Raw genomic sequence first — 27,741 nt, forward strand, 5'->3', positions numbered from 1 at the left:
GTGAGGGCTATAGCTTGTCTGCATTTGGCTGGACTTGGCTGAACTTCACATGTCTTTTCGTCCCAGGTAGGCTGAAGAAATAACTATTGTGGTATCTAGAATATGCTGTTCTTATAGTGGAGGCTGGAGGAGAGATCAAGCAGAAGATGCTCTTAAAAGCCTCTCCTGGGAACTAGGCCACTACCCCACCCACCTATATTCCATTGGTCAAAACAAGTCACACAGCCAAGTTCAAAGTCAATGGGGAGAGCTTGTGTAATCCTCTTGCAAGGAGAGGGTGTGAAGATTTGGGGACAATAATCCAACCTACTGTAATGGCTAATATTTATATATTGCTCGCCATGTGCCAGCCTCTACTCCAAGCATTGAGGTAGATGCTATTATTGCTACTATACAGATAAGGAAACAGAGGCACGCAGGTGAAATAACATGTCCAAGGTCACAGCCAGTAAGTAGCTCATCATCACTGTCCTGGCCTCCATCACTGCCTGATCTCTGGTTCACAGAGATTAGTAGGTCACAGTGGTTAACATGGCTGAGCCCCAGTGAACAATTGGTCTACCTGTGCTAGGTATCCAAGTAGTGATTCTTTCTAGGAAATTTCTTTATATCAAAAAGATTTTTTTCCAATATCCACCCACCCTGGCCTGGTTCATGTGATGCCAAACACTCACCAGGAGCTAGGACAGGCTTGGGAAGGACAGAGGTGTTGGATGGTCCTCTGGGTATGTCCATGTTCCTTGCAGAAGTCCTTGTACCCACATGTCCTTCCACAGAGAGAAGTAGGTGTTCCCCTGGAGCCTAAAGGTGGCCTTCGCCACTGTGCTGCTGGGCAACGGTCAGCCACCCCTCCTGTAGCCCCAAAGCTTATGTTTCTCACTGACCTGAAAATTTCACCATCCTTGAGGGAGACAAGAGCTTATACTTAGCAAGTCCCTTATGTCCAAATCCCCAAATCCTCCAAACAGCCCCACAAAGTAGGTACCTGGATCAGTCAGTTTTCTGTTACTTATAATGAAATACCTGAAACTGAATGATTTTAAAAGAGATAACTTATTTCTTATGGTTTTGGAGACTGAGAAATCCAAGGTCCAGGGGTGCATCTGGAGAGGGCCTTCTTCTTGGTGGCAACTCTCTACAGAGTCCCCATAGAGACGCAGGCTATCACATAGCAAGAATGGCAAGAGCTTTTCATGTACTTTCCTTATAAAGCCACCACTCCACACCCATGATAACCCATTAATCATTAACCCATTAATGGATTAATCCATTCTTGAGGGCAGGGCCCTCACAATCTAATCACCTCCTAAGAGTCCCACCTTTCAACACTGCCACATTGAGGATCAATCTTCCACAAGAGCTTTGGAGGGAATAAATGTTCAACCCACATCAATAGCACGACTCCATTTTACAGTGGTGAAACTGAGGCTCAGGGGAGTGAAGCAACTTGCTCAAGATCACAAGCCAAGAATTGACAAAGCTAGGAATCAAACGCAGGTAGACAGTCCACGTTCCAAAGCAGGTGCTCTTTCTGCAGATGGCAAAGCTTTTATCATTGATGGGGAATAAACACAATTGCCCTTTACCAGTGAGATGCTCCATGGAGACTTGTTCCACGCAATTTCACATTTATCGGACTCACCTCCAATGTCAGTGCACATGCTGTGCCTTGGGCACAGGCGTGGGGATGAGTTCACTTATTGGTCTCTCACACATTCAGTTGCTCATCACTTATTCAGATATTCACTCACTCCACCCATCCATTCATTGATTTATTTATCCATTTATCCATTCATTCTGCAAGTCCCGCCCAGATGTGCTTCACCTTCTGGATTGTGGGATGGAAATCCTCATCTCCTGGGGAGGGGGCCTGGGTGAAATGCAAACTGAGGGCTTGGCAAAAACAAGCCCATTCAAAGGATGTATGAGCATCCAAGGGGGTGGGGAGGAGGCCTGCCCCCAGGTGGTATGATGGGAAGCAGCTTCAGAAGTGCAGGCAGCATGACAGAGGTGAGAGAGAGCCGTGGTGCTGTCAGGAAGGAGACACAGTGGGGCACAGGGCAGGGAACCTCCCTCCATAGCACCAGACGGCCAAAGCTCTTAGTACCCTTAGATCTTGGCACAGGGAGTGAGCCAGGGGGCTTCCTCCTCAGGGGGTACTCAGAAAGCCAGAGGGAACATAAATATGCCACAGCCACCAGCCATAGCGTGATGGAGAACTGTTATTACCTCCTGCCCCTGGCAGGCAGCCTAAGGGCCCCTCCTCATTGCCTGGTAGGCCCATCTTAACCACAGTTTTATGTAGGTAGCTAGAATGGGACTAAGATAGGGCAGGGGCTGGAAAAGGTTATTTCTGTATCCATCTAAAACATCCACATCAAACATCTAAGAAAACAATGTTAACACATCAACCAGATGTGTGTCTGCTCAAAGCCCACCATCTGTAGGTTTGGAAACATCTGTGTGACCCACCAAACCTTTCCCTCTTGCCCAGATGTTGGGTGTCGCAGAGACCCAGCCAGAGACAGAGAGCGAGGGGGAGGAGAGGAACAGAAGGGCGAGGGGAGGGAGGAGGAGATGTTTGCCAAATGATTAAAAAATTAAAGGGATTTTTATGCAGAGAAAATATTTAGCTTGGCATTGTCTTCTCAACCAAACGTTGGCTTCCAAGAGAAAACGCTGGCATTGGCAGCAAATGTTTGCTAAATGGAAACAATTGTCGCCTCCCTAGCAGCATAGAAAATGCCTTTGTTTGGGCTGGTGGTGCCTGGGCCAAAAACGACGTCTTCAGAAGCTGCCCCCAATTTCTGAGAGGCTGAGGGAAGGGGCATTCGCCTGAAGCCCATTGTCCCCAGAGCACCTGCTGGTCTTGCTGGTGATGCTTTGCAGAATGGCTGCATCCCTCTCTCCAGGGCCTGGGGGGGTGGGCAGGATTGCTGAGAGGAGGCAGGTGAGGAGGGAGGGAAGGAAGGGTGATGGGAGAGGCAGGTGTTGCAGCTGTGTGGAAAGCACTAGAACACAGACAGGATGGTGGAAGCACTGAATGGAATCCTGCAACAATGGTGTCCTCAGGGTGGTCATGACCTCCTAGCTACTTGTCCCCAAGCCTGGCTCTACCTCACCAGCACCTGGAGGAGCCTTTCATAACCACAATAAAGAACAGTCATGGCTTTAGGTGCATTGTCTTGCTGAATCCTCATCTAAAAACAAGATATTCTTAAAATCCTCAATTTTCACAGGAGGAGGAGACTGAGGCCCAGAGAGGGTGGGTGCTTTGCCCCAGATCACAGACCTTAGGAAACAGGATTAGAAACCGGAGGCCAAGGCCTTACCCGTTAGGCACACAAGACCCACTGGCTCAGAATCTCTGGGCTGGGGCCTGAGAATCTGTGTTGCTGGATACAGCCAGGCCCCAACCCTGCACTGGGATGCTGGCCTCCTCATGGGCTCAGTGCCCTGGGGATCCTGCCCCTCCTGTCCCCATTCCATGGGAGATTTCATTGAAAACTTCTGTGACTTTAAAAAAGAACATTTGAAAACTACTGGGCTAGAGCAAACCACCCATCTGACAGAGAGGGCAGGGAGGCTCCAGGAGACCTCTGGGGAACGGGCTCTGTCTTTGCCCAGAAGCCAAGCCTCTGCACACATCTGGCAGGTGCAGGGAAGGGTGGCCCTGACACCAGCTCCACCCCTACTGCCTGCTCTGGACTCCCCTCCTGTCAGTCTCCACCCCGAGTGCCAGTCGCCAGGGGTAGACTCAGGCAGGGGATGGAGTCATTGTCTCTCGAAGACCCCTCTGAACATGTGCCTGTAGTTGTGGGACATGTTTGGTCATACATAGGCATCTAGTGTCAGACCAGCGAGCTGAGCGCCTCTTGTTCCTTGTGTATTCATTCAGTCATTCATTCATTTGTTCCTTCAACACTGCCTGCAGGCCAGGCCCTGTAGTGAGCACTGAGAAATGGAACTGCCCAGGAAACGACCCCTGCCCTCCCACAGGCCCATGGGGTGTGACCCATAAGGGGATGGTGAGTGTTCTGAAGCCACGGTCAGAGGCAACCCCACTTCCTGTCTCCAGCCCAGGGCTCCCCTCTTTAACTGCCCACTGACCATCCACTTGGACATCCCTGGTCATCTCAACCGACACTTCCAAAACAGGGCTCCTGCTCTTCCTCAGACCTGTGCCACCCATAGCTTTGCCGTCTCAGTGTGTGAGTACTTCCAGGTACTCGGGACAAAAACCTTGGTGTCATTGTTGGCCCCCTCACATCCACATCCAACCTGCCAGCTCTACCTCCAGGGTGCACCAAGAATCTGACCACCTCTCACCACCTCCACTGCCACCAGCCTGATCCCAGCTTCCTTTGATACCTGCCTGATTAGCTTCCTTACCTGTCCGCATTGCCTCAGCCCTTGCAGCAGCCAGAGTGATCCTGTGACATCAGATAAGGTCATCCCTCTGCTCAAAGCCCTCTGGTGACCCTCATCTCACTTAAAGTCACAGCCAAAATCCTTACAAGGCCCCCCTCTGGCGTGGCCCCCTCTTCTCCCCGACTCCCCTCCACCCAGGCACACCTTGCTCTTCTGTGAACCCACCAGGTGCTCCCACCTCAGGCTTTGCACTGGCTGTTCCCTCTGCCTCGAATGCTCTTCCCTGATGGCCCCTCTCACCTCCTCCAGATCTTCACTCAATGTCATCTTCTCCATGAGGCCTCCCTCTGCCTCCCTGTTTAAAATTGCAGCCTCCTCCTCACCCTGACCCTGATATTCTCTCTCCCTCGTTTTCTCCACAACACTTATCACTACCTACATGCCACACTAAATATTTTTCATATGACCTTGTTTGTTGTCTCCCCACTTCCCCTTTCTCACCAGGAATATAAGCGCCACAAGGGCAGGGATGTTTGCTGCCATGTCCTCAGTGTCTAGAGCACTGGCTGGCACATAGTGGACCCTCAGTAAACGCATCTGAATGAATGAATGGACAGGAGCTGCTGTTGATGTGGCCAGAACGGGTGCCAGGGATGGCGGAGTGGGACGAGATTCTATGACTTCTGAGCTTGTAGATCTTTACAGAACATCCCCCACCCCCCACTCATCATGGGCAGACGGGAGCTGCAAGGGAGGTTGGGAAGGAGCTAAGAGCAGGAGGAGGCCGGCGCCCAAAGCCAGGCCCAGAGCAGCTCCTCACTCCTCCTGCTCTTTGCTGAGTGTCCTGCAACTCTCCCCTGCGCTGGGGTCTGGGGACGCAGCAACGGATCGCACAGCAATGGCCTCTCGTCTCAGGCGTCTCAGGCTCCCCTCTCTCCATGGTTCCACTTTCTGAGTGCCCTCAGAGGCTGAGCTCAGAGAGTGCAGGGGAAGTGATGGTAGGAGGGAGGTGACAGTGGTAAGGGGGCGGGATGGGACCTGGGGACCCCTGAGGACAGGAAAGGGCTGGGGGAAGGCCTTAAAAGGGAACTCCGAAGGGGCTCCAAACTACTTTTTGTACCTTGAAGCACAGAATTGCATTAGTCATAAACTTTTGTTCATGATATACTCTGTTTAGACGTGACCGTCTTATTTTTATTTTTAGTTTAATAATATAACAACCAAGCATGAACACACTTCTCAATTTACAAATTAGAACATGACCAGCAATTTAGATCTACTTATGTGCTTTTTCCTAACCCTATTGTCCTGCCTCCATATAGATAATTACTACACCGAGTTTGCGATTCTCATTTCTTTCCTTCCTTCCTTCCTTCCTTCCTTCCTGCCTTCCTGCCTTCCTGCCTTCCTTCCTGCCTTCCTTCCTTCCTTCCTGCCTTCCTGCCTTCCTGCCTTCCTGCCTTCCTTCCTGCCTTCCTTCCTGCCTTCCTGCCTTCCTGCCTTCCTTCCTTCCTTCCTTCCTTCCTTCCTTCCTTCCTTCCTTCCTTCCTCCCTGCCTTCCTGTCTTCCTGCCTCCCTGCCTTCCTGCCTTCCTTCCTTCCTGCCTTCCTGCCTTCCTTCCTCCCTGCCTCCCTGCCTCCCTGCCTCCCTGCCTTCCTGCCTTCCTTCCTTCCTGCCTTCCTGACTTCCTGACTTCCTGCCTTCCTGACTTCCTGCCTTCCTTCCTTCGTTCAACACATAAACACATTCATGCCTACACAACCATCTTTTAGCTTGGCTTCCTTTTTTTCTGTATAAACAAGGCATTAAATGGTACATAGTCTTCTGAGCTGTACTTTTTTCACTCTAGGTTATAGCATTAGGATTATCCAAGTTATTATGTGCAGCTGCGGTTCATTTTTCATTGCTCTATATTGTTCTATTGTGTGAATTTTACCATGATTTATTTAGCCATTCTTCCAGCATTGGACCTTTGGGTTGTTTCCAGACTTCAGAGTTTTTATGTTTACTTTTATGAACACTGCTGCTCTGAGCCTTCGTGTATGTGTCTCCTGAGGCACAGGTGCAAGGATTTCTGTGCGTGTGTCCCTAGGAGTGGGATTGCTGGGGCACAGGGTATTTGAACTGTTCGATTTTACAAGGCAATGTCAAATCGTGTTCCAGGGTGTTTGTGCCAATCTGTACTTCTAGCAATGTTTGAAGTCACGTTGACCCACGTCCTCTTCCGCACATAGTATCATCATAGCCTGTCTACCGCTGCCTTCCCTTTTCCTGGCTGCTGGGGGCCCACACAGTGAGCAGGAGGCTCAAAACATGCCCATCACGCCTGCCCCTGGGGAGATTGAGCAGAGTTCACTTGACTCGCAGCCATTCGGCACGTCTATTAAATTAGATTGAGCAATTACGCTCGGTTTAGAGGAGGAGTGAAGGAGCAGGAGGGAGGCTCACTGGGGAAGGGGAATGCAAATGTGGCCCTGAGTCACACGTGCTGACAGTGAGACCAGCAGCAATGCAACTGCTCACCAAACTGGGAGGTCCGTGGCCCTGTGTAACTCAGGACGAGCTGGGAACGAGCTCTTAGAAAAGGGAGAGTGCGCAACCGAGGCAGACAGCTGGAAGATTTGATGCTGGCTGATCCAAGAGGAAGGTGCACGGAATGGGCATGACATATGGAGCAGCTGAGGAGAAATCCTTAGAGACCATGTTCTCAGGAAAGGGAAAGAAAACAGCTCATTCATTCACTCATTCAACAAATATTTACTGGGCACTGGGTAGGTGCCAATTCTTGGCATTCATGAGAAAATTCAGGAAAGCAGTTAGGTTGAAATTTAAGTGTGCAAAGATCAGAACCCTGAATCTGAATAATGAACTTGGAGCCCCAAGTTCAAGTGGTCTTATTTCCTCTTGGTCAAGAGAACTTGGAGGAAGCACCTTTGATTTGACAGCGAGGTGGAGACAGGGAGGGAAGCCAAAGGTGGAAGTAGGAAATGAACTTGGAGATGTCTGTGGCAGCCTGACTAATGAGTCTTTGGTGCCAACCCAGCAGAAGTGCCTGTGCCCGTGGCTGGCTCCAGCTGCCTCTGCAGACAGTGATCAAGGCCTCTTGCACTCTGACCAGCTGAGTGAGACCATGTGTGCACTGGAGATGGCACAGAGGAGAGGACTGGGGGAAAGTAAGAGGACAGGGTGGGGACAAAGACTCACCTTGGGTGGTGGCAGCAAAATGAAGTCGGGGCTGCATGCATTTGGGGGGCTGGTGCACTGTTCAGGGAGGAGCATCCGACTGGGGGTGAGGTGACCTGGTGGCTGCTCCCAGCTGTGCTGCTCCAGAACATCTGGAGGGGGCCCCAGGAAGCAGCCAGAGGGAAAAGGGGGCTCAGCTCCTGGGCAGCGTGGGAAGCACCCAGGTTGCTGGCTGAGGCTCAGGGCGGGCTGGAGACATGCACGGATGTGGCTCCTGATCTCCATTCCACGCAGCCAGCTCTGGTCAGGGGGGGTCAGGAAGCAGGGGAGTAAGTGAATATAAGGGGCCAAGGAAGGCTGGACAGACTAGGGGAAGAAATGCATTTTAAAAACAGAGCAAAATGAATCTTTCCCAAAATGCTACTGCTTAGAAGGCCCTTGGATGAGGCACCTCTCTCTCCCTCTCTCTGGAATAGGCTTTGACCCACTTTCATGAAAATATTTATTTGGGTTGAGGAAGGTGTGATGGTGGCCTGGGGAGAGGGACTACCTACAACTCTCCAGGAGAGGGTGGGAGGAAGAGAGAGAAAGGCCCCAGGGAGCCCAAAGTGGAAGAGGCATTTCTAGGCAGCCTGCACTAGGTTGTGGGTCAAGGATTCCTGGCTGAGCTTGGCAGTCCTTGCTTAGGTATTAAAACAACTAACTCGGACACTTCCCCCTGCCACTAGCTGGGTGGCATAACTGTGAAGGTGGAAAGAATTGTGCGGAGTTTGAGGAAAGGCCACAGGGTGGTCCCATTTATGCTCATTCAGTTGGTAAAAATGAAGAAACTTGATACTATGTGCAGAAGAGGACATGGGTCAATGTGACTTCAAACATTGCTAGAAGTACAGATTGGCACAACCACCCTGGAACATGATTTGACATTGCCTTATAAAATCGAACAGTTCAAATACCCTGTGCCCCAGCAATCCCACTCCTAGGGACACACGCACAGAAATCCTTGCACCTGTGCCTCAGGAGACACATACACGAAGGCTCAGAGCAGCAGTTAGAGCTGCCTCAGGGGAGGCTCAGTCCACTTTGGCCAGGGGCAGGTATGGACTGGTCCCTGGCAGGCTGCCCCTCCCCTGGGATTTGTGAGGGATGGCATAGGTCCCCTTGTCACCTGACAAGCCCCACTGGCTTCAAACTCAGCTTGGCCAATCTTCCCTCCAGGTCTTTGGACACTCCAGTATCCCTCCAGCTCCTCCTCATCTCTGAGAAAAAATCCAAGCCCCATCATCCTCAGGAAATCCCTCTGCTTACCCCTCCCACCTTGCTCCCACTCCCCAGGCCTCAGGGCTGCTTCAGACCAGGGATTCCCATGCATACCCTAATTGACCCCGCAGCTGCTCAGGGTCCCCAAGGCCTCCTGGCTGGTGGCTGGACTTAAGTCCTACTAGCCTGCTGTGGAGGTCCGGGGTCTGCCCCTAGATTCCTGCCAATTCATGGAGACTTGGGTTTCCATGGCCACCTCTGCCTCTGACTTCCTGCTGAGCTCCAGTTCCACCTCCCACCTCAGCACCGAGCACCGTTGTGTTTTGTTATTTCCTCTGAGCACCACCGACCACAGGTTTGTGTACACAGCCAATGTTACTGGAGTTTGGGAAGGGGGATGGAGAGGTATTACATCTTGGCCAGCACAGGGCACACGCTCCTCCTGGGAACCCCGCGTCCCACTATATTGCTAAGTCCTTTCTCCTCCTCGTCGCCTCCCTACCTGGATCCTGGATTTCTTCTCTCCGGGCTGCCCCTGAAACTCCAAATCCTTCCACCTGATTTTGTGGAGCAATTCATCTTTTCCCCTTTTTAATCTTTCACTTTCCAGCTTATTCTGGCCCTGCCCTGGGCAGGGGAGAACTGTGGGCCACACCTCATCTTTTACTCACCAAAGCGCTTTGAGGCACTTTCCTAAATAAAGCCAGTTCTCCCAAGAGGAATTCTGCATCTGGCTTTTAAATGGGTTGTCTTTAAAAATCTACATGATCTTACATTTTTATTGTGCTTTATGGTCCATTCAGCATCTGACAAACTATGACTGAACACTTGGGGATGTGGAGATGGCCAGGACATGGCCCCTGTCCCCACAGGGTTCCAAATGGGGCAGGAGAATGTGGCAGCAGTTACGGCAAAGGGGAAGTTAGTTTTTTTAATTTTAGCAGGAGCACAGGCCGGAGCTACATACAGGATCACAGAGGAGAAAATGTCAGTGCTGCTTGGGTTGACCCGGGCAGGCCTCACGAAGGAGGACATACCTCAGGCGGGTCTTGATAAATCAGAAGAAATTTGTTGAGCAAATGACTGAGGGAAGGTCATTCCAAGGAGAGAACACGGAATGGGTGGAGGCACGGCAGCAGGGAAGAGCAGGTTGCTTTTGCAGAACTTCAAGTTGTTCTGTGCAGCTGGGCTGTAGTGTAGGAAGGGTGGGGAGGCAGGCCAACCACGAGGTTGGGGAGGGAAGTGAGAGGGTCATAGAGGTGCCTCAAAGATCCTAGGAAGAGGCTGGAGGTCCACTATCTCATTTGCTTTCCAAACTGCCCGAGAGGTGGGAGCCAAGGTACCTTTCATTCCATTTTACAGATGACAAAACAGAGGCTCAGAAACATTAAGTAACCCTCCGTCTGGGTGGCTCAGCTGACACTTAGCTTGCACTGCTCCCAAGTAGGCCTTATTTGATTTTTAAAAAAGGTTTCTTTAATTGAATTAATTAATTTATTTACTTTGGCCACATCTCTTGGCCCCTTTGGCTGAGCCACATGTTCTCAGAGAGCAGGGTCCCTGGACCCTCCCTTGTTCACCCAGCAGTGGAGAAAGCTGTCAGACCCAACTGGAAACAGAGCCTCCAGGCCCCGGAGAGCTTTAGCTGGCCTTGGTGGCCAACAGGGCACTTGTCTAATCTCCGAAGAAAAGCAGAGGAAAATGGATTACAGAGCAAAGCCCCCTCTGTAGTGTGAGATCAACACCTGCCTACCTCCCAGGGGAGGAGAAGCCACCACTGGGAAAAGGCTTAACAACGACAAGGAATCTAAGACCCTGATCTCCCTTCGCTTGTCCTTACACTCCAGAATCCTCTCAAAGCTGCACAGAAAATGAGGAGGCCATGGATTATGCCCCAAATGTTCGGAGAATTGAATGAGGGATTAGCTATTTAACAGCCATTGACTTTAATGATCCCGGGCTCAGGAATCACTGAGCTTTCTGAAGCTCTGGAGCACATGCTATTTCCTTGCTCATATCATGCGTATATCTGTGTGCATACCATGTGTAGAAGGGGAGAGTGGACAGACCTATCTAGATACGGTGCACACTAGACACATCTAGTGTCTATGTGCATACGGGAACATGTGTATTTGTATGTGAACTCCCATCTGCGCAGCTAGGTGTGTGTGCCAGGTGCCTCTTGGTGTATTCTCCTGTTCATTTTCATGCACATCACTCTGTGTACTGCTGTGTACTGCTCTGTGGGTATATATGTGCCTGTGTGCATGTGCCTCTGTCTGCGTATGTGCAGTATATGTGCTTGGTCTGCATGCTTGACTGTGTGTATATTTCTCTGCATGTATGTATATGTGGTCTGTGTTCACATGAACATTGACTTCTGTCTTTTAATTCCTTGTATGTACCAAGCTCTTTTCTTCCTCAAGGCCTTTGCGTGTGTGTTCCCAAGCCTGAAACCCTCTTTCCCCTACTATTTATCTCCTCATCAACTTTACTTCTTATCCAAGTACATATTCCCTGCTATTTGTTCTCATAGTGCCCTGCTATTTTCCTTTAGTGCACTTATTTTTATTTCTTATTATATATCTATTTGTGTGTTAACTTGTCTATTCTTTGTCTCCCCAACCCCTCCCACCCATAACAATAAGTTCCATGACTTAGATACTGTGTTTCTTTATAACCCTGCTATCCTCTGTGCCTTGTACAGTGTCTGGTACATAGTAAGTTTTCAATGAATATTTAATAACTGTATGAATCTCTGCTTTGTGTGTGTGTGTGTGTGTGTGTGTGTGTGTGTGTGTGTGTGTGTGTTTGTGCTGCATACCTCTGAGTAGGCAAACGTGTCCGTCTGGATGCCCATGCCTATCTGTGTGCAGGTGTATGTAGTAGGTACCTGTACATGTGTGTGCATGTGTGTGAGTGACTGTGTGTATTAAAAATTATGAGACTTTTATTTTTTTCTGCTCATCCTGCCTCAGCTGGGGTCTCACAGATCCTGGATAGGATCCAGGGAAGGAAAGCTGGGGAACTGGCAGAATGGCCTGGAAATGGGACACTTCCAAACACAAGCAGAGCAAACTCCCCCACAGGTCTGTACCTGTAGCACCAGCAAGGAAGGGGGATAGTGGCAGCTGTGGGCACCCCTGACTGTGGAGATCATCCTCGGGGTGACTGTAGGTATGTGCAGACACCAAATGTGGGTGCCTGAGAAAGGACTGGGCATGTAAGAGATGAACTGATGCCCTCAGTTGTGTGGGACACCGGTACTTTATCACAAATGCTTATGCAGCTAACTTTACTCAGATCTCCTCTGGACCATGTCTTGAGCTGGGTGCTGGGATGGGGCCCCAGCAAAGTGCTCCCACGAGCCACTGCAAGGACTTCCCTTATTGTGGCACGAATGCCCAGGCTTCCTGCAGCTGGTTCATTTGGTTGCACTTCCCATGAGGCTCCAGATTTCATGAGGGCAGAGACGAGGTCTGTCTTGTTTGCCACTGTATCCTCAGTGCCTAGAGGTGCTTAGTGAATATCAGTTAAATGAGAATGAATGAATGAATGGATGGATGGATGGATGGATGGATGGATGGATGAATGAGTGCCCAGTCCCTCCCCAACATGTACAGAACAACTTCCATTTGTCTACTGCCTGAAAGCCTGCCGAGAGCTTCGCCATCCACTCTCCCTGTGTTTCCCCACTCCTACCAACATGAGGCCCCTCTGAGCCTCTTTTATCACTTATAAAAGTGGAGAGAGTATAAGAACAAAACAAAACTAGGAAAAAGGGAGCTAACAGAACAGATTGCAGAAGTCGAATGCTATAAATGTGAACGTGGTCAAAAGGCAGCATAAAGACTAAGTAAAGTCTGCTAATAAGACGTGGTTGGGGGAAAACAGCTAAGTCACTTTAAAGAACAGCCGTAGCCCAGCCTGAGTACCAGCGGAATCCTTTTAGCTGAAATGGCTGCAGAAGCCCCCACCAGCCAGCATCTGGTCTAAGGTAGGTGGAACCAGGTCAGGGATACTGCCCAGGGCACTCTGCCACTTGGAGCTGCTGTCTCCTTCCCTGCAAAATGCAGATCAGAAGACCCACCCCACCCCACGGGCTGATTGTGAAGAAAAAATGACTAGTGCCCAGTAGGCAATAGGTGCTCAGTTCAGTTTCTTCTTTCGTTACATATGGACTCTCTACTGCAAAGTGGCTTATGATGTGTGTTCTTGTGGCTTAGGGTTCAGCAGACCCAAGTTAATAATATTAGCTAATGTGTATTGATTTATTGAATACTTATCTGTGCCAGATGCTGGGCTGGGCACTTTACACGTTACCTCATTTAATCGGCAGAACAAATCTATTATTAGCCCTATTTAATAGATGAGAAAACTGGGGCTCGGAGAGGCTAAGTAGACTTAGCTCAAGGTCACACAAGCTGGTGAATGAAAGCAGCTGGATTTGGGAACCTATTCCAGAGCCTGAGTTTCTGACCTATGTGCTTTACAGCAAAATTACTTAGCAAGGCCACTTTCTCTGAGCCCCAACTTCCCATCCTGTAAAACAAAGAGGTTAGATTAAACCAGGGGTTTCCAGAATTTTTTTTAGCAGCTCAACCCTTTCATTCAAACAAAAGCCCAGTGTGTGCAATATGTAAAAGGGAGCTGCTCTGATTGACACATGGGCAGAGCCCAGCTCCTCTCTCCACTTATTGCTGCTCCCTAAGGCATCCCCTGAAGCACCTCTGGGAACAGACTTTGAAAAATGCGGGAATAGATGAAAAATGCTAGAGTAGGTGATCTCTGTAGGCTTTGCCAGTTCTGACATCCTGGGATTCCACTCAATTAACACTTATGGCTGCGCTGGAGGGTAGGGAGATATGGAGAGTGGCTATAGAACTGGAGAACAGTTGGAGCCCCCATCACCCCCACCCCCGTTTATAAAGGTGGAAATCAACTAAAACCACTAAGATAATGAGAAAAAGCTACCCTGGAGAGTGCTGCAAAGACCGCTGGGCAGATGGCAGCTCCCAGCTGGGGGCATGGCCTGGGCAGGGTGAGGAGATAGAAGTCCAGCTCCTTGTCCCTGGAGCAAGGGGCTCACCAGCCTCTCTCGGGCGTGACTAGGAGCCCTGGCTGGGTTGGAAAGTCTTTGTTTGGAGTCTTGATTTATGCAGCTCCTCACTGCAAACTATGCATTAAGTTGCCAGCGAAGATTCAAAATTGTAAAATAATTGTGGTGGTGAAATTATTCACAAATCCATCCAGGCCCAGCGCATCGGGAAGACGGTCAGATTTACATTGAGCACGTGGTGACATAACTCAGGCTAAACAGATAAGCTTGTTATGCTCCTGACAGAAGCAATTCCCCAGAGACTGCTGGGTAATGCCAGGCCAATTACACACCCAGCCTGAGGAGGGGACAGCATGCCACCACTGACGGTGACATGCAGTGACAAAGTAGTGGTAGGTCGTGCCTGAAAGGGAGCATCTATCTAATGCCTGAGCAAGCGCAGGAGGCCAGGGGCTGGGGTCTCCTCGTTTTTGACCAAACGATGTTGTGTGGAAAGTCATCAAGGTGTCCAGGAGGTGACCAGGGCTGGGTCTAGCTCTGAAGTCAGGCAGTGAATCTGCTGGCCAGCATATGAACCAAGGTACACCAGGTTCACAGAGGAGACAACAGTGTCCTTCAAATGGTAACATGGACTCTACCCCTTCAGGCAGCTGCATTCATTTCGGCAGAATCAAGTGCCAGGTGCCAGAATGGTTTTGTCGATAACTCTCCTCCTCGTCTTCACTTGAATACTATTTTTTTTTTTTTTTTTGCCAGTTGAAGTTGTTTATATGACACTTCGCCACGGAAACAGGTGATTTTATATTCACCACAACAGTTTTCTCACTCTTATCAAATAAAGTCATGACAATAGCTAACATTTTTTGAATGCTGTGCTAAGAATTTTATAAACATTATTTCTATTTAACCCTCCAAAGCAGTAGTTGGCAAACTTTAGCATGAATCAGAATCACCTTGAGAGTTTTCTGCATCCAGATTGCTGCCCCTCAGCTCCAGAGTTTCAGATTCAGTACATCCAAGGTGGGGTCTGAGAATGCACCTTTCTAACCAGTTCCCAGGTCAGCTGATGCTTCTGGTCTGGAGACCACCTTTTGGGCACACTGGTCTAGAGAAAAGTAGGTACAGTGAAGCTTGAGAGGCAGCTGTGTGATTATTCTGCAGCCAGATTGCCTGAGTACAGATCCTGGATTCCTCCACTTCCTGGCTGTGTGACCCTGGGTAAGATGCTTAACCTCTCTGTGCTCTCAGTTTCTCCATCTGTGAAATGGCCATAATAATAATAACTACCTCATAAGGCTCTTACTAGGATCAAATAAATTATCACACTCAAAGCTCTTGGAAGAGTGCTTGGCACATGGTAAACAGTCAATAAATGGGAGCTAGCACAATTTTTAATTGCCCATGTTTATACAGGTGGGAAGTGGAAGCCACATCTAGCTCCTGTCGCCCTAACCTTGAACTATACCACTGACTTATGGTGTGTCCATCACACCTCCTCTCTTGGACTCAGAGCTCTAACCATGATGCTGTCTCATGAAGCTGGGGCTGATGACCCTACAGCAGGAGGCCTCGGCAAGGGCGGCAACCTCCAGGGCAGCGTGGGGGTGAGCAGGAGCTCCAGGCTGGAGTTCAGATGCGGCCGCTGCTCTCTGTCTGATGCTGAGGGACCAGTGTTCCCCTCTGACACTGAGTTCCCTCACCTGGAAAAATAGGGCCTGCCCTGTCTATCTCACAGGTGTTGGGACAGAAGGAGACGCTGTGTGTTACAGGCTTGTAAGCTGTGAACACACTCTAAGAGCTATTACTGTTACTGGGAGGGGGCAGGAAGAAAAAAGTGTGAGTCTCAGGACAGTTATTGTGCCAGCAGAGCAGGGGCAAACTAGAGGGAAAAGAGTGAGACCACTTGGGAACAAGAATTAAGTTTCTAGATCTGTCCCTATGCTGTCCCACTGCCTGGCTACCCACGCTCTGGCCCCCACTTCCTGGGAGGCCATGTCGTGTACCCTGTGACCACTGGACACGGCTGACTGGTCCAGAGTTAGATGCCTGGCCTTAGGGTAGGCCAACACCTATGCCTCTGGCCTGGAGTCAGAACACGCGCAGGGCCAATCAGACTCGTCTCTCAGAAGTCAGCAGGGAATGCTGAAAGACTAGGTCTGCTGGTGGCATTGCTGCAGGTGCAAGGATGCCATGAGTTAGACCCGCAGAGAGTCAGAGCTGCGCCTACGCTGAGGACGTGAGAGCACAGAGATGGCTCTGAGCCAGCTTCTCATACTTCAATGTGCACTTAAATCACCTGCAGATCTTGCTAAACTAAGTAGGTCTGAGGTGGGACCCAGTTGTTTCTGCTGCTGCTGATCCAGGGACCACATGTTGAGTAGCAAAGATAGAGAGCAGGGTGTGAAGAAGCTGGTGGGTACAGAGACAAGGACAACACAGAAGCTCAGAGAGAACAGGCCACCATGCCACGTTGTGACTGCAGAGGCACTGGGGCCCTGAAATGCTTCTGGTTCCAGGCCCCGTGCATCATTGGGATAAATTCTGGTCTTTCCCAAGGAAACCTGAATTGGTCTCTGTTGCAATCAGAGGAGCTAGACCAAGACATCAGCCTCCTCCTCTGCCCACCTTCAGCCAGGGTAATGCAGCTTTCAATAGCATTGCCTTAGCTATTTCTAGTCTTTCATTATTGCACCTGTGATCCATGGCAGGCCCCCATGTAGGGTCAGGGACACAGAAACAAGCCACAGAGTCTGCCCTTTGCAAAGCTCATAGGCCTGATACTCCAGTCCTGTGGTCTGCCTCCCAGGCCTGTGACTAAACATCGAGAGGAGAATGGAACTCGTGCCAGACCCCAAAGTGTTGAGGAAGGATCCATGGGAAGAAGGTGTCCCGGAGCCCATGGGCTGAGAGGGAGTAAGGTCAGAAACCAGAGATGGCCTCTTATACCTGGACAGCATATGAGGCCCCGGCTGCCTATTTTATTAGAATATTCAGGAAAAATGTATCATTATCTTCATGTGCAAACAAACATGACAATATTACGGTGTAGAATACAAAATACATGTACATTTTTAAGATTAAAAGGTGGGATTTTGAGAAAACTGCCTGGCTTTGAGCTCTGCTCTCTTCCAGCTGAGGTCCTTTAGTGGAAGAGTTTGACCAGCACTTTCCTGGAAGAATGGCTCCAAAAGAGCAGCAGAAGTCTCAGGCTCTGGGCCAGTGACCCCGCTTCAGGTCTGAGTCCCCAGATCCCCCTGGGCCCTCAGGCCCTGTCACTGTCAGCACACCACTATATTGCAGACCGTACTCTTAAGTAGTCAAACTTCTCTTACCCCCTTCCTTTATGACTTTGTCTCAAACCTACTGCCCCGATTTCACATCCAACTCAATTTATCAATCAGTTATTACATGCCAGGTGCCGGCATTGCAAAATTACCCAGGCCTGTCCTTGCCTCAGAAATGTTCTTACCTAATGCAGGAGACAGACATGCAGCCAGAATAGTTGGCCTGTAGAAAGGATTAACCAGATCATGTGGGGGCACAAGGAAGGCATGAGGAATTCTGTTGAAGTTAGGGGAGGCTTCCTAGAGGAGGCATCAAAGGGCTGAACTGAAAATCTGCCAGATGAGACAGAGATGAGGGGCACTCTGGGCAGTGGGGGTAGTGTGAGGAGCTGCCTGCTGGGCTGTTTGGGGCATGGCTAGAGCATACATTTAGGTGGGGATGTTAGATCATGTGTGCTTTCATTCATTCCATTAATTTCATGCACATTTATTAAAAGCCTGCTTTACATCAGGTGCTGGGACAACTGGGTGTAAGGACTACAATGGAAGCCTGGCAGTTTCAGTCCCTGCACTCAGGGAGCTATGTCCCTGCTGGGGTAGCCTTTTTCACCCCAGTAGTGGAGCCAGATGGTCAAGGATTCTGAATGGCATGCCAAGGAAGTAGAGCTTGGATCCAAACATCAATGCTGCTCAAACTTTCCTGCTAGACAACCCGTTCTAGAAGGTAGCATTGTGTAAAGCCACACAGTTTCTCTGAAATCTTCTGTTTTAATCTTGAAAATGCACACCTATTTGCACTGTACTCCCTAATACTAACATGCTTGTTTGCACCTGAAGAGAATAACATTTTCTCTCCGGATCTTCTAATAAAATAGCCATCTGGGAGCCATATCTAACTTTTGCCTGGGGCTTCTATTCCTCCTTGGTATGCATCTAGACACTCTGTGAATGGCTCAGCTGTAGCAAAGGCCCAGATTCCTGGAGGATGTGGCTGGGCTGTGTCACTTCCCACCATGACTTCCTCTGCCCCAGCTCCTTGGAGGGGTGGCTCTAGACCATGCCTGAGGGTGCTCAGTCCATGCAGGGATCATGCTATCAGCCCTGCCCTGTCTGTGGCTCCTGTTCATGAAGAAATTTTACATCAAGTGCTTTTCATTCAGAATTGGAAGCTTTAATATGTTTTACAGGAAGCCCTTTTATGTGCCAATAAAAAATGAGGGATTATAGCAGACGATGAAAAGCAGCCAGCGCCTTGGAGACGCGGTATGTTTAGAAAGAGCAGGTACGTCTCCCACGAGAATGACATGGTTGGGTCCTTTCTCCTTCGTTATGGAAGCAGGTAGAGAAGAGCTCTCGCTGAAGAAATTCAGAGCTTTTCACAGTCACTGTGCATGTGTGTGAGAGAGAGAGAGGGAGGGAGGGAACAGGAATAACCTTCTCTTCTACCTTCTCTACCTTTCTTCTTTGTGGAAGAAGATATGGAAATAAGCCATGATCACCAGAGGCAATTAACTTGGCATTTTAATTACTATTCCTTCTCCACAGACACCAAAACCCTCACCATTTCTAGAATCAGCAAAAGCCGGAGTGGAAGAGATTTGAAAGGCCATCTTCGCCCCCAGGACTGAGCACAAATGGGAGTCTTGCATGTTCTTAAGGAGGCAGGCTGGAGTCCTTTCACTCTCCCTAGGAAAGCATTATGGGGGTGAATCCCTTTCCCCCTGGCCTGAGAACTGAAGGTGGAAGGATAAGGTGATGTCCTGGGGTTGGCTTGGAAATCCAGGGTCACGGTCACATAGAGCTGCGGTCTGCAGGCCCAAATACTGAGCCCAGCCACAGCCATACACCGCAGGGTCAGAGAGGCCCTGTTCTGTCCAAGAAAGTGTACACTCCTCCTCCTTGTGCCCAGGTGGCCTGGCTTGGTGTTAAGTGAAAAGCTAGGGTGGACATTAGATTTCATGCAGTATAGGCTAAAGTTTTAGCCCTAACTTTGAACTTCCAGTGCCAGCACAGATTCGAGCCTAGAGAAGGCATCAAAGAAAGGGACGTGGACTAGGACAGACTTGCCAGGCTCTGTTCTTGGCTTTGCCGCTCACTACTTTGTGACCTTAGGCCAGTGGCTCTCAACTAGGGGTAACTTTACCCCACCCCCTCGCCCCCAGGCAACATTTGGCAATATCTGGAGACATTTTTGGTTGTCACAACTGAGAGGTGCAATGGGCACTACTGGCATCTAGTGAGTGGAGATGCCACCAGGGATGCTGCTGAACATACTACGGTGCCCAGAGCAGTCCCTGCAACAAAGAATTATCAGCACAAGTGTCCATAGTGATGAGGTTGAGAAACCCTGCCTTATGCAAATTACTGAACATTTCTGTGCCTTAGTTTTCCCATCTGTAAAATGGAGATGGTACTCACAGTACCTTCTTTCTGGGGCAGCCGTGAGGATTAAATGAGCTAATCTATATAAAATGCTTAGGACAATGCCTGGCACAGAACATGCACCACAAATGTGTGCTACTAATGCCATGGTTGTCATCTGAGGAAGAGAAGCAACCAGCACAAAGGGAGAACAGAGGTCCAATGTCAGAAGGGATGGGAGGGACCCAAGACTGGGTTGAATTCAGTGTCCTAGAGTTGAGATTCAGAGCTGGGAAGGCAATATGAAGAGGAGACAGATTGAGGGCAGATGAGTCCAGCAACTTCCTCAAGCCCTGGCTGGTATTTGAGGGGCCGCTTTATGCAGGGTGGACAGCCAGGGAGCAGGTGGGCAGAAGGAACCCCTGCAACCCATGGCTGTGGTGGCTCACGCTCACTCTCCTGCATACTCCCTGGGGGCTTCCTTCCCTGCCTGTCACCCATGGCCACCCTCACTCGCCACAGAAGAGCTGCTGTGGGTACACGAGGATGGTCTTCAGCCTCTGCAATTGGGCAGACAACTGGGACTTGGAGCAGCCCAAGCTCTGAGTTCCAGGGGGCAAAAGAGATGTGCTGGGTCCTTCAGGGGTTTGAATTGTGTCCCCCAAAGATACATCCACCCAGAACCTAAGAATGTGGCCTATTTGGGAATAAGAGTCTTTGCAGATGTAGTTAAGGTAACAATCTCGAAATGAGATCAGCATCCTAGATCAGGGTGGGCCCTAAATCCAACCGTGGTGTCCTTATAAGAAACCAAATAGGAGAAGACACAGAGGCCCAGAGAGAGAAAAGCCATGTGGAGATGGAGGCAGAGACTGGAGTTGGACAGCTACAAGCCAAAAAAAAGCAAGGAGTGCGGGCAGCAACCAGAGGTGGGAGAGAGGCACAGAGCTGCTGGAAGGAACCGAGCCTGCCGACACCTTGATCTTGGAGTTCTGGTCTGCACAACTGTGAGAGAATAAACTTCTGTGGTAAGCCACCAGGTTTGTGGTAGTTTGTTTTGACAGCCCGAGGAAACTAATACAGTTCCCCAAACAGAAAGGCCTCAAGGCCAAAAGGCACCGTCAGACTGGGAAGCTGGGCAGGGAGCTCAGGAGGTCACCCTGGCCCAAGGTCACCTCTTAGGGTCTGGGACAAAGCTTTCAGCATCTTGTCCTCAGATAACTCCCCCCAGCAGGGACATTTTCTTCTCCAATTCCCGGAACTCTCCACACTTGGCAAGATCTGAGTCTCCAGACCAGTTAACAAGGCCACTAGACGGTCAGGTTAGGGCAGCATAAACAACCGACTGCGTGGGAAGAAAAGAGAGAGAAAACCAAGTACAACCGGAGCTTTATTAATTGTCCAAGCCATTTAGTAGCAGGAGCTGAAAAGAAAGTAGTTAGCTGTGGAAGGAAGAAATGGAAAACTCTGGTCTTTCATTAATCTCCCTGCCCTCCATGTCAAACGCCCATTGTCAGGGTGGGTACAAAGGCTGCCACAGTTTGCAGCAGAAATGCAAAGGACCAAGCAAATGGGAATGCACGGGCCCGGGAGAGAACCGTTCAATATTGAAAGTGTTTTCTCCGCAGCCAGAGGTGCCCACTTCCAGTCCTTTTCAATTTGTACACTTTTTCTCCAATGACTCCTTGAGGGTAATTACAGTTCTTTTCACAAATGAAGTATGGAAGATAGGAGAGAGAGGGGAAGCTGTCAATAGTTTTGCAGAAATGTGCGGTTCTGTCCCTGGGAGACACAGAAATCATCGATCCTCCTTCCCGTGGAACTCAGAGCGTGAACGGAAGGCGCCCTGGGAGGGAGCTTGTGGGGGGAGTCACCTTCGCCTCCGAGCTTCTCCCCAACCCTAGCAAGTGTTTAAATATCCAAAGGTTTGTATTTTTTTGTATTTTCCTTCCTTGGATAAATGAACCAAGGGCCACAGTCACAAGCAGCATGAGAAGCTCTCGGTGGCCCAGGAGCCGGTATTTCCACCAGTGACTTAGAGGTGAGAAAAAGTACCTGTTTGCAGACAGGTACACAGTATACAGCTGCAGGAAACTGTGGGGCTGCTGCCAAGAAGTTGGGATCAAACAGATCTCCTCAGGCTGGACCAAGAGGCTGAGATTTACAAGATGAAATATCGTTAAGTATAAATGTGCAATTTTGCCCTTGGGTCCCAAACCCAACTGGTGGCTCACCACAGCCCAGCTCCATAGCTCTAGGGCTGTGAGTTAACAGCGAGCTCAGTAACAGAGCTCCGCCCCGAGTACCAATAACTGCTAACATGGGCAAGAGCCTTCTTCAGACAGGGCACTGTGCTCGGAGGTTTACAGCAGTGTCCCACTGGATCCTCACAAAGGTCCCAAGAGGGCCATACTATTATTCTCCCTAGTTTGCAGATGAGGAAACAAATGCTGCGAGTAGGGAAGCAACTTTTCCAAGGTCCACAACTAGAGAGTGACGAAAGTAGATCTGAAGTACACACAGGCTGGCTGCAAGTTTCCTGCTCCCAACTGCTGCTCCAAGCTGCCAAAAAGACTATTTGAACATGGTTCCTTCAGCAGAACGCCTATCCCACGGCGGGTGGCCATCTGTTCTGCCCTACTCAGGCCACAGCACAGTGGGAGGGGTGCTCAGGCCTGGGTGCCATGCTTCCAGAAGGACATCAATGGTTGAGGACATGAAGGGCAAAGGAGCCAGCATATGCAATATCCCCTCTGACTGTGCCTCTAGAGCCTCACTGCCATAGTGCCTCGCCATTGACCTTCTGGAGACATCTGCTCCTGCACTCTCCTCTGCATCTCAGCCCACAGGCTCCTTCCCAGCACCCCAGCACTGCTTGCCTCCTGCCCGTCAGACATGCCACTGCAGTCATATTGACCTCATTCTTGCAACACCCTCAACCTTCTTCTCTCTTTTTTCCATTCCATCCAGCAAAATGTCCAATTGTTCTTTTTTTTTTTTCCTACTTAGGCACTTGGGTTTCTGAGGGGAGCGGGATTAGACAATATGTTGTAGATAGTGCATGGTCTCCACCCTGGGCTAGACCCTCGGATCTGCCAGCAATGACCTTCCACACATCAGCTTTGTCCATGATACCCCCCGCCAGCTTTTTCAACAAGCCCCCTCACCCCGCTGCTGCCCTCCCTACTCTCAGAGTGTGATCTTAACTTCATTGGAGAGAAAAAGGCCAATTTGTGGGGGTTGGGAGGTTCTCAGTCGACTTACTGCCCCAATCATTTTTTAGAAACAGCTTTATGGGCTGTAATTTACATAAAATTCACTCGTCTGAGCGGTACAGTTCAATGGTTTTTAGTGTACTGACAGAGTTGTGCAACCATCACCATGTGCAATCTTTGAACATTTCCATCATCTCAGAAAGAATCTCATGCCCATTTGCAGTCATTCCCCATTCCCACCCCCAGACCTCAGCAACAACTAACCTGCCTTCTGTCTCCATAGATTTGCCTTTTCTGACATTCCATAGAAATGCAGTCATGCAACATGTAGTCTTTTCTGTTTGACTTCTTTCATTTAGCATGATGTGTTTGAAGTTCATCTATGTTGTAGCATGTATCAAATAGTTGGTTTCTTGTTATTGTGGAATAGTATCCCATTGCATGGATATAACACATTTTTAAAAATCTATTCACCAGTTGGTGGACATTTGGGTTGTTTGCACTTTTTGGCCACTATGACTAATGCGGCCATGAACATTTGTGTACAAGTCCTCGTGTAGACACGTTTTCATTTTTCCTGGGTTGGTACCTAGGATATCACCCCAACTGTACAAGCTAATCTGCTTCCTTCCTCCTCCTTTTCCAGTGTGCAAGGCTGAGGTGTCCCTCCTCCAATTTTAGGAGAATCTTTCACCTGGGCTCTGCATTCTCTCCTTCCCTGTCACCCTGAGGGTCTTGCTTCCCTTCTCTTTCTCTTATCACCAGCATTTTTCTCCATAACATGGGAATGAAAATAAGACCCACCTCACAGTGTGTCTGTGGATATTAAATGAGTAATACACATTTGGGTGGACAGACTCTAAGCTGACTTCCATGATCCCCGCGCTGGCCTTTGTGTGGTTCCTTCCCCTAGAGTGTGGGTGAGGCCTGCAACTTGTTTCTAACCAACAGGATGTGGCAACAGTGATGGGGTGTCACTCCCATGATTATGTCACGTTGTGTAAGACTCCATCTTAGCAGACTATAGGTAGAGATTCTCCCTGTTGGCTTGGTAAGGAGGCAGTCATGTTGGAAAATTGCACAGCAAGAAACTGGTATCCTCTAGGACTGCAGGTGGCCTGCAGCAACTGCAAGTGGCCTCTAGGAACTGCAGGCAGCTTCTAGAGCCCTAGGGAAGCTCTAGCCACAGCCAGCAAGAAGCCAGGGCCCTCAGTGCTACAACTGCAAGGAGTTGAATTCTGTCAACAAACTGGGTGAGCTTAAAAGTGAATCTTCCCCAGTCATGCCTCCCGATGAGAATGTAGCCCAGCTGATGCCTTGATTGTAGCCTATGAGATCCTAACAGAGGACCCAGCTAAGCCATGTCGTGACCCACAGAAACTGTGAGGTAATACGTGTGTGTTGATTTAAGCCAATAAATTTGGGATAATTTGTTACATGGCAATAAAAAGTGAATATACACATAAGGAGTTTAGAAGAGAGCCCGGCACAGCCAGCGGCCTAGGAGTGTTACAGAAATGAGCAAACCTTTATTTTTTTGCCCCTGACAATTTCTTCCAAGAGTTTTCTGTGTTTATTTCTTCCCCGTCCACTCACTCCCTTTTTGCTGTAGTTTAATTCCTCTGGCTTCTTTACTCCACTGAAGCTGTTCTCCTCAAGGTCACCAGGGTCATAGTTACTAAATCTGATGGATGGCTTCGATCCTCTCTATACTTGACTACTCTGTGGCTTTGACATCACTTACTGAAGTGGCTTAGAGCTTTGTCCAAAGGAAACATCTACTGAATTTAAGCACCTTTCAGGAGAACCCAAGAGTGATCAGACCCTGACAGGCTGGTTCTTGGCAACTTTCATTCATTCATTCATTCATTCATCCATCCATTTACACACTTACACACTTCTGAATACTGCAGATGCAGCACTAAAGCACTCAATAATATAGACACAGTCCCTCCTCTCAATGGATATTACATTCTGGGCATAGGGGAGATTAAAATAACTCAACGAACAAACCATAAGATTTCAGAGAGTGGTAAGTATTACAAAGGCATTAAGACAGAATGGCATGATAGAGAAGGCCATATAGAGGGGCTACATTTGACTGGGTGGTTGGAGAAGGCTTCTCTAGGGAGGTGACATCTGAGCTGGGATCTGAATGATAAAGAGGAGCCAGCCATGGGGAGATCTGGGGGAAGAGTGTTCTAGGTCAAGGGAAAAGCTAATGCAAAGGCTGCCCAGTAGGAAAAGTCTTGGATGTCCAAGGAACAGAAAGAAAGCCAGTGTAGCTGGAGCAGAGTTGAGTGAGCAGGCAAGTGGTGGGAGATGAGGTCAGAGACATCGGCTGGGCCAGATCACACAGACCCTGCAGACTGGTGGGGAGCCTAGATTTTATTCCAAGTGCAACAGTGAATCAGTAGAGGTTAAAAGCAGGGACATCATTGATCTGATTTTTGTTTTACGAAGATCACGCTGGTCGCTGCATGGAGAATAGATTATTTTGCAAGGGCAAAGGCAGGGGGACTAGCTGGATGGCAGTTGTAGTGGTGGGAGGGAGAAATCAGGGTGGCTTTAACCAGGGATGCAGGTCAGGTTTCCCGAGAGACAGACTCTGAAATTCTGTGATTTGCATGCAGATAATTTACTGGGGAGGGCACTCAGAAATGCCACCTTTGGGGGAGCCAGGACAACAAAATTGGGCAGAGGGGGGAATTTAACAGCCACGAAGTTGCAACAGAGCACTCAGCCCTCCCAGGGAAGCTCCAGAGCTGGGAAAGCCCCTCAGAGCTGTCCTGAACCAAGGCAAGCGGGCCAGGCTTTCATACCCCAGAATCAACCCACCACTGGGGATGGGGGTGAGCCTTGGGAGGGGGCATAACCTCAGGCAAGGGGGTCCTCTTCATCTGCAGGGAATTCCAAAATTCCAACTCCTTAGCCTTCACTGGGAAAGGCTAAGCTCAGGGCTTGTCATCACAGAAGCAAATCTACATGGGCACACTAAGGCTGTTTGGTGAACACAGACTCAGAACACAGGAGGTGGCTGAATGAAGGGACTGGGGCCACCACACACTGCCACATCCATCCACCTTGCCCTCGAGAAGGTCTTGCTATTGGGACTTGAGAACCCAAAGTATTGTGACTTGATCCCTCTGTGTCTGTTGTAGGGACAGATTTTTCCCTTGAAATTTCCTGTACAATTTTCAGAAGGTCAAGATTTCCCCTCCTCTAGACAGCTTTGGGAGGGGCAATGCCCATCTTCCTCTGGGGACTCACTCCCTTCTGCTCTGTGACCAACTCCCTTCTGACCAACACCTTCTTATTTTAAGTTTCCTAGTCATACAAAACAGGCTACAGCCTGGTAGTCCTGGCCCCAAAACTATTTTTCATTTTTAGGTGACTTAGCGTATGTCTGTTCTGATCCATTGATTCCAACAGACTCTCAGAGCTTATCAATTTCCCTTAATTCCAAGTTCTCAAGTGCCACTCTCACAGAGGATTAGCCACTCTTCCAGTTTCCAGCAGTGTCCCTCTTTTCCCATTCTCCTCTTCTCTTTCTGACCATGCGTCTCATCTCCTGCAAGGTCTCCGCTCCTGTCAGGCACTGGCACTGCGGGGGCACCACCTCTGTGTCTTTCCTTCTGAACTCGACACACTCTTCCCTGGGTTCCCCTGGCCACTGTGATGTTCCCTGATGACCTGATGAATTCCAAATCATTATAGCCCACCTAGAGCCCTCTCCTGAGCTACACAGACTAGTAGGTCCAATGTCTTTATTTAATCACCATCACTAGTCAAGTGTCACCTCCATGAAGAAGCCCTTTCTAACCACCCCACCACTTTCATTATTCTATTTCCTGTACAGATTTCAATCTTAGCATATTATAATACTATTTTTAACAAACTTTATTTTTTAGAGCAATTTTAGGTTAGCTACATAATTGAAGAGAAGGTGCAGATAGTTCCCATATTCCCCCTGCCCCCACACGTGTGCAGCCAATCCCTCCTCCCCCATCCCATCCCCCACCAGAGTGGTACATTTGTAACAATCAATGAACGTGCACTGACACATCATTATCGCCCAAAGTGCATAGTTTACATTAGTATTCATTCTCGGTGTTGAACATTCTGTGGGTTTTGACAAATGTATATTGACGTGTGTCCACCGTTATAGTATCATACAGAGTAGTTTCGCTGCCCTAAAAACCTTCTATGCCCCATCCATTCAAACCTCCCTTACCGCTTATTCCTGAAAATTGCTTTTCTTTTTATTGTCTCCACAGTTTTGTTTTTCCAGAATGTCAAACAGCTGGAATCCTACAGAATATAGCCTTTTCAGATTGGCTTCTTTCTCTTAGTAAAATGCATGTAAGTCTATTTTATGTCTTTTCGTGCTTGATAGCTCATTTCTTTTTAGCTCTGAATAATATTCCATTGTATGGATATACCGTTGTGTATTTATCCATTCACCGACTGAAGGACATTTGGTAACACTAATTTTTTACACTTGTTAAGAGCAGGAGTGATCTAGTCTTCATAACCCCAGCACCGAGCAAAGTGTCTGGGGTATAGTTGATCTTCAATAAAGTCTCGTTAAATGAATGAATGAACAAAATAACAAGCGAATGAAAAGTATCCTACTGATGTCTTCAACTCCGTACATTCAAAGTGAAGTGGAATTTCTCCTTCTAATCCCTCCCTCTCATCATCCCCCAGATGATCCAGATAGTCCTCTTAGACTTTGCATCTCATAGAACATCACCTGGGACAAAAATCTGAAGATACCCTGGATTCTCCTTTCTCCTTCACTTCCCATATCCAACTACTCCCCAGGTTCTATTGATTTTACCCTGGAATGTCTTCCTGTTGTCCCGTTTGCCATACCCCTTACCAGCACTGAAGTTCAGATCTTACTCATTTCTTTTTTTTTAAAGATGACCAGTTAGGGGATCATAACCCTTGACTTGGTGTTGTCAGCGCCACGCTCTCCCAAGTGAGCTAAGCGGCCATCCCT

This window comes from Cynocephalus volans, chromosome 8, assembly GCF_027409185.1.
Source record: "Cynocephalus volans isolate mCynVol1 chromosome 8, mCynVol1.pri, whole genome shotgun sequence".
In the NCBI taxonomy this organism is placed as follows: Eukaryota; Metazoa; Chordata; class Mammalia; order Dermoptera; family Cynocephalidae; genus Cynocephalus; species Cynocephalus volans.